Here is a 7,440-nt window from a genome sequence, read left to right as displayed (position 1 = left end):
ATGGGTTGTAGGACTGTTGGTTTTCTTTTATAACAAATGTTTTTCATTTTATCTCATCGTAGTGATAAATTATATTATTAGATTATGTGAAAATGTTACCTCAAAATGCGAAAAAACGACAATGTACTTTAGAAGTTCAGTTCTTTTCGGTTTTAGAACCGAAACTTAACAAGTATTTTCGATTTGGTTTTGAGGCCGATATAATCCTTAGTATAAATTAACCCAAACTCTACTTAGATACATACAGCTTTTGATATTGTTATTCTAAAAGTAGATACATGTTCGCACATTGCACGAAAACTGTTGTAAAATGATATTGATAAATATATGTAGTAAAATAAATAATTCGTAGTAATTAACTAATAATATACTTTTTGATATATATTTAACAGATGAGATTCAACAAAAGTTAGTAAAAAGCTAGGAATTACAAAGTATTCATTGCATTGTGAAGCCAACCAACCCAGAAATACAAGCTTTACTATTTCTATTCTTATACCAAAAAAAAAAAAGAAAACGTTATGGATTCAAAAATAAGGTCCTGATGTTTCATGTTAGACTGATAGCTTCCTTCCTGATTCCTGAATCTCCAAAGCAGCCAACACGTTGTTATTACTATCGTTTCCACGACCATTTTTCACATGGGACAGGTTTAAAGAATCAATCCAATTTATAATATAAAGAACTTCAATATGCCTAGGAAAATCTATCTCCAACCAACGAGCAAGAGCGTTCAACGTCCTCGTCGCAATTTCACATTCAACAAACAAGTGAAAAATAGTTTCATCATGAACGGTACACAAAGGACACTGGACGTTGGGAACATGAATAATGTTGGAATTTTATATATAAAGGAATTGCAAGTTGGCAATTTCCTTTGTATCCCACATTGGTGGGGAGAAGAAACTTTTGAGGGTTTATAAGCCTATTCCCTTGGTAAGCCTTCAAAGGCTTTAGTGGATCAAAGGATTGGGCCAAGCCCACGCGCGCACCAAGTCAAGGTATTCTAGAAGGATCAGGAAACGGCTTGCTTGGAGAGCAAGCTGTCGCCCTAGGGTTTTCTGGGGCCGGCCAATGGGGGCCTGTTTGATGCCTTCTAGGGTTACAATACCTATAAATACAGCTCCCTAGGAGCCACATGAACACTCACGAAAATCTGAAAGCTCTCACCCTCTCTCTGCGTTTTTTTCTAGTTTCCGAGTAGTCGCTTTGTGTTTGTCGATTTCCAGTGTTGTTGGAATATCGATCAAGCTGCATTAAATCCTGGGGTTTTACTCTGTTGCTTAAAGCCAGTAGAAGCGAAGTAAAAACCTTTAAGGACATGAATCTGATCCGTGCAGTTGCTTCAAGATCAAGTCAGCAATCAACAGGTCGGTTTTATTTTTCTGTCTTGTGTTTAATTCGTCCAATAACAGGACAGTCTTCTTCTACCTTTCTTATAATCAGATCTAATCGAGAAGGATAGATCTGGTTTCTGGACGAAACTTGGTAAATATAATAATAATTGAATTTATTTTTCGCAACTAATCGACATAGAATTCACAATATTATTTTTCGGTTTCCTTGCGCGTCTTTTAGTTTGATTTACAACATTCTTAAAGGTTTTTTATTTTGTGATAAATCAACAGACTAATGGACACTACTGCTAGCCTCCACTTCATGAACCAAGAGTTTGCCAAACTTGACCAATTCGATGGTCAAAACTACACTCGTTGGGCCGAAAAGGTCAAGTTCATGCTTCATGTCTTGAAGCTCTCCTTTGTGTTGGACCCAAAACTGGCACCAATTCCAGATAATCCAATTCCCAAGGAAGGGGAATCTGTGGACCCAGTGGTCATTGCAGAACTGGAAAAGCAAAGGATTCTGCGTAGAGAATCCGAGGAATTGTGTGTGGGTCACATCAAGAATTCCCTATCTGATCGGCTCTATGATATTTACTCGCCGGTCAAAGATCCAAAAGAGCTATGGAATGCGTTGGAGCTTAAGTACAAGGCACATGAGGAAGGTACTAACAAGTACCTTGTGTCCAAGTACCTTGAGTTTCAAATGGTTGATGACAAATCGATTATGGAGCAAGTGCATGAACTCCAAGTCATGGTCAACAAGTTGAACGCACTCACCATCTCTCTTCCAGAACTCTTTCAGGTTGGTGCGATCATCGCAAAACGGTCACCCTCGTGGAAAGATTTCTCCAAGAGAATGATGCACAAGTCTAAGGACTACTCCTTGGATGATCTGATGAAACACCTCCGCATTGAGGAGGAAACTCGCATTAGGGACAAGAGAGGTAAAGTTGGACAAAGTGTGCATCAAGTGTCAGCTGGGAGTTCTAGCCACAAAGGCAAATCTGGGGGACAGAACAAGAAGAACTTTGGACCCAAGAAACAAAGCTTCAAGAATCCGGGTCATCAGAATCCTAACTCAAAGCCAAAAAGGGCCGGTCCTTGTCACATCTGCGGAGAGATTGGGCACTATGCAAGAGAATGCAAAGATCGCAAATCAGTACCGGTTGCACATGCAGTCGAGAAGGTGACTGACATGGTGGCCAGTGTGAACCTTGGAGAGATTTTCATGATCTCCTCTCTTACTCGAGCAATCTGTGCTCGAGGTTGGTTCGTGGACACTGGAGCCACTGTGCATGTTTGTGGGCATCGACAAAGCTTTAGCACCTACCACCCCATGCCACAAGGGACGGTTGTCGTCTGTGCTGATGGCCACAGAGCTGAAGTTCTAGGAAAGGGTGATGTTCGGTTGAAGTTCACACGTGGTGAATGGGTGACTCTTCGAGATGTTCTTCATGTTCCTACCATCTCGAAGGGTTTGGTTTCTACGGACAAGTTTGACAAGGGTGGGTTCAAGATGGTGCTTGAGAGAGGCAAAATTGTGATCACTAAAGGCAGAAGACATGTTGGGAGGGCGAACAATACTTCGGGAATGTATCGCTTGTGTCTTAGTGATGAGGGTAATGTGAATGGTCCTACTGTGGAGTGTGGTGTTTCTAGTGTTGCTAGTGTGTCGAGTGTTGGTAATGATGTAATTGATGGATTGGTTGCTAATGTGAATGAAGTGAACTTTTCTGGTTATATTGTTTGTTCAATTTCTTTATGGCATAAACGTTTAGCTCACACTAATGTTAAAAACATTGAAAAAAATGCAAACTAAAGGTATGTTAAAATATGACACAAAAGATTTTGAAAAATGTGAAACATGTGTAAAATCAAAGTTCACTAAGAAACCATTTCCATCAGTTAAGAGAAACACATCTTTACTTGAGTTGATTCATTCTGATATATGTGAGTTAAATGGAATCCTTACTCGAGGAGGAAAAAGGTATTTCATCACATTTTGTGATGACTTCAGTAAATATCTACATGTTTATTTGTTGAGATCAAAAGATGAAGCTTTTGATGCATTTAAACGATATAAGGCTGAGGTCGAAAATCAACTTGAAAGACACATCAAAATTCTTCGCTCGGACAGAGGCGGAGAATATTTCAACCAAGAGTTTGACACATTCTGCGAAGAGAATGGAATCAAACATGAGCGGACATCACCATACACCCCTCAACAGAATGGTTTGGCTGAAAGAAAGAACCGAACTCTTTGTGAGATGGTCAACTGTATGTTGAACCAATCGGGTCAACCAAACAATCTGTGGGGGGAAGCACTATTAACTGCTTGTTATGTTCATAACAGGATCACTAGTCGTGTGATTCCTACAAGCCCTTATGAGTTGTGGAAAGGTAGAAAGCCTAACCTAGACTATTTGAAAGTGTGGGGGTGTGTTGCTTATTATCGGACTCCCGATACTAAGCGAACCAAATTGGGAGCACGAGCTAATAAGAGTATATTTATTGGATATGCTCAAAATAGCAAGGCTTACCGATTACTAGATATTGATTCTGGTGGTGTTGTGGAATCCAGAGATGTGGAATTCTTTGAGGACAAGTTTTCTAAGGATGAAGAAAACTCTAGTCATACAACACCTACAAGTACCTCTCGAGAAATACTCCCACCTCCTCCCATTGTGGAGGAACCAAGGAGAAGTACTAGGGCTAGAATTGAGAAAACCTTTGGAGATGATTTTTATTCTTATTTGGTCGAAGGAACACAAAAGAAAGTGACGAGAGAGGTCATATTTTTAATTAATTTGGATGATGATCCTAAGACCTTTACTGAAGCCATGACGTCTCGGGATGCTCCTCTGTGGAAGGAAGCAATCAATGACGAAATGGATTCAATTATGGGTAATGGAACTTGGGAGTTAGCTGATCTACCCAAGGGGAGAAGACCCATAGGATCCAAATGGATATTCAAGAAGAAATATCATCCTGATGGATCCATATCTGCTTATAAAGCAAGGTTGGTTGCAAAGGGCTATAGGCAGCGAGAAGGGATCGATTATTTTGATACCTATGCCCCAGTTGCTAGAATTAGTTCAATTAGAACTCTCATTGCAATATCAGCTTTGAAGGGATTGTACATTCATCAAATGGATGTGAAGACAGCCTTTCTGAATGGTTATCTCAAAGAGGAGATTTACCTGGAGCAACCTGAAGGTTTCGTAATACCTGGACAAGAAAACAAAGTATGTAGACTTGTTAAGTCTTTGTACGGGTTGAAACAAGCTCCTAAACAGTGGCATGAGAGATTTGACACCACTGTGACTGCCTTTGGTTTTCAGCACAATAGTGCTGACAGATGTATTTTCTCTAAACATACATCTGATTACATAGTAGTTATATGTCTTTATGTTGATGATATGTTGATCATTGGCACTCACCTAGAAGGTATTCTTGAGACGAAGAAATACCTATTCTCGAACTTTAAGATGAAAGATCTTGGAGAAGTAGATACTATTCTTGGTATCAAGGTGAAGAGGACAGGTGGTCAGATTTCTCTGAGTCAATCTCATTACATAGAGAAAATTCTGACAAAGTTTCAACATTTGAACATTAAGGAATTTAACACTCCTTTTGATTCAAGTATGAAACTTAAGGTGAATTCTGGTCGAGCTGTGGCTCAACTGGAATATGCTAGTGCATTTGGGAGCATGATGTATGCTACTCACTGTACGCGACCTGACATCGCATTCGCTGTAAGCAAATTGAGTCAGTATACAGTTAATCCAGGGACGGAGCACTGGAAAGCAGTGGGTAGAGTACTAGGATACCTAAAAAGGACAAGTACTTTTGAATTGACATATTCGTCATCTAATGGAATACTTGAAGGTTATTCTGATGCCAACTGGATTGATCACACTAGTGATTCAAAATCCACAAGTGGTTGGATTTATACTCTAGCTGGTGGTGCTATTTCTTGGGCGAGCAAGAAACAGACATGCATAGCTCATTCAACGATGGAAGCAGAGCTAATTGCCTTAGCAGCAGCAGACAAAGAGGCAGAGTGGATTCGAGATCTACTTATGGATATACGTTTGTGGGATATTCCGATGCCTTCAATACCCATGTATTGTAACAGTGAGGCCACACTGTCTAAAGTATATAATGCGGTATATAATGGGAAGTCAAGACATGTAGGTCTGCGACACAATTTTGTGAGACAACTAATTGAAAGTGGTATCATCAAGGTTGTCTATGTCAAGACAAGTAGGAACTTGGCAGATCCGTTTACCAAACCTCTGACGAGAGATTTGGTTACATCTACCACGAGAGTCATGGGTCTAAAACCACAATAGAATCGTTTAGTGATGGAAACCCAACTTGACATTAGTGCTCCTAATTTTCAAGTTTAAAGGGTAACAATAACGAAATTACTGACGATAGAAGGTACTATCATTCATGATAGATCCATGTGAGGTAGGATAGTGCGTCGTTGCCGAGAATGAGGTTGAGTTACGACTCTTAACATAGTTTTGGAGACATCTAAGCAACGAAGATGTTGTAAAACTATGCCTATATGGTCTAGAGGTGGTGCCGCCTCAAGTGAAGATTAGTGGTTTATCTTCTAAAGGGTCATGAAAAGGATTTATAGCGCATGGCCATAATAGCGCTCAGGGAGAACACAAATATGACTTGTGATGTGTGGGGGTAAACCGGAGAGGTCATTTAGGTTCATGGTTTAAACCTATAAGGATACCATTGAATCGGTCTCTTCTTGTTTGTTCTCATTAAACTAGGGTTTAATCTTCGTGACACCCGAGTGACATCATCTGTCTGAGTGAAAGGAAACTTACCAACTTGGTGGGGGATTGTTGGAATTATATATATAAAGGAATTGCAAGTTGGCAATTTCCTTTGTATCCCACATTGGTGGGGAGAAGAAACTTTTGAGGGTTTATAAGCCTATTCCCTTGGTAAGCCTTCAAAGGTTTTAGTGGATCAAAGGATTGGGCCAAGCCCACACGCGCGCCTAGCCTAGCCTAGCACTAGCCGACGCCGCGAAATGGCGCGATTTAGGCGCACTTTGCACGACGCATCGGTCGCTGAGGAGCTTTTATTTTTGACGAGTTCAGGTCAAGTCGGTTTGACCGATCCAGGTCAAATGGTTGACTGCCGCTGACTTCGTGGAGGCCAAGTCAGGGTATTCTAGAAGGATCAGGAAACGACTTGCTTGGAGAGCAAGCTGTCGCCCTAGGGTTTTCTGGGGCCGGCCTATGGGGGCCCGTTTGATGCCTTCTAGGGTTACAATACCTATAAATACAGCTCCCTAAGAGCCACATGAACACTCACGAAAATCTGAAAGCTCTCACCCTCTCTCTGTGTTTTTTTCTAGTTTCCGAGTAGTCGCTTTGTGTTTGTCGATTTCCAGTGCTGTTGGAATATCGATCAAGCTGCATTAAATCTTGGGGTTTTACTCTGTTGCTTACAGCCATTAGAAGCGAAGTAAAAACCTTTAAGGACATGAATCTGATCTGTGCAGTTGCTTCAAGATCAAGTCAGCAATCAACAGGTCGATTTTATTTTTTTGTCTTGTGTTTAATTCGTCCAATAACAGGACAGTCTTCTTCTACCTTTTTTATAATCAGATCTAATCGAGAAAGATAGATCTGGTTTCTGGACGAAACTTGGTAAATATAATAATAATTGAATTTATTTTTCGCAACTAATCGACATATAATTCACAATATTATTTGTCGGTTTCCTTGCGCGTCTTTTAGTTTGATTTACAACAAATAACCTTAGTCATCAAGCCGGCCTAAGATGCAAACAATCAAGACAAAATCTCTAAAATAATCACCTTGACGGAAACACAATTATTCCATCCGGTCTAAATAGCTCCATTTGTAACAAGAACTCCTTTAGATGATATCTCGTGTCTTTGACTGTGAAAATTCCACCGACAAACAACTTCCACCACCAAGAATCTACATAGGAGGAAAAATGAAACCCAAATTAACAATAAATTTAGTAAAATTTGAAGTTGGTCCGATTCCATCCCATTTCTCTAATGTCTTCTCCAAGACTAGTTCCGCCCAAT

The sequence above is a fragment of the Lactuca serriola genome, chromosome 2 (assembly GCF_051521515.1).
Source record: "Lactuca serriola cultivar US96UC23 chromosome 2, Lser_US96UC23_V15, whole genome shotgun sequence".
Taxonomy (NCBI): Eukaryota; Viridiplantae; Streptophyta; class Magnoliopsida; order Asterales; family Asteraceae; genus Lactuca; species Lactuca serriola.
This window is presented reverse-complemented; position numbering follows the sequence as displayed.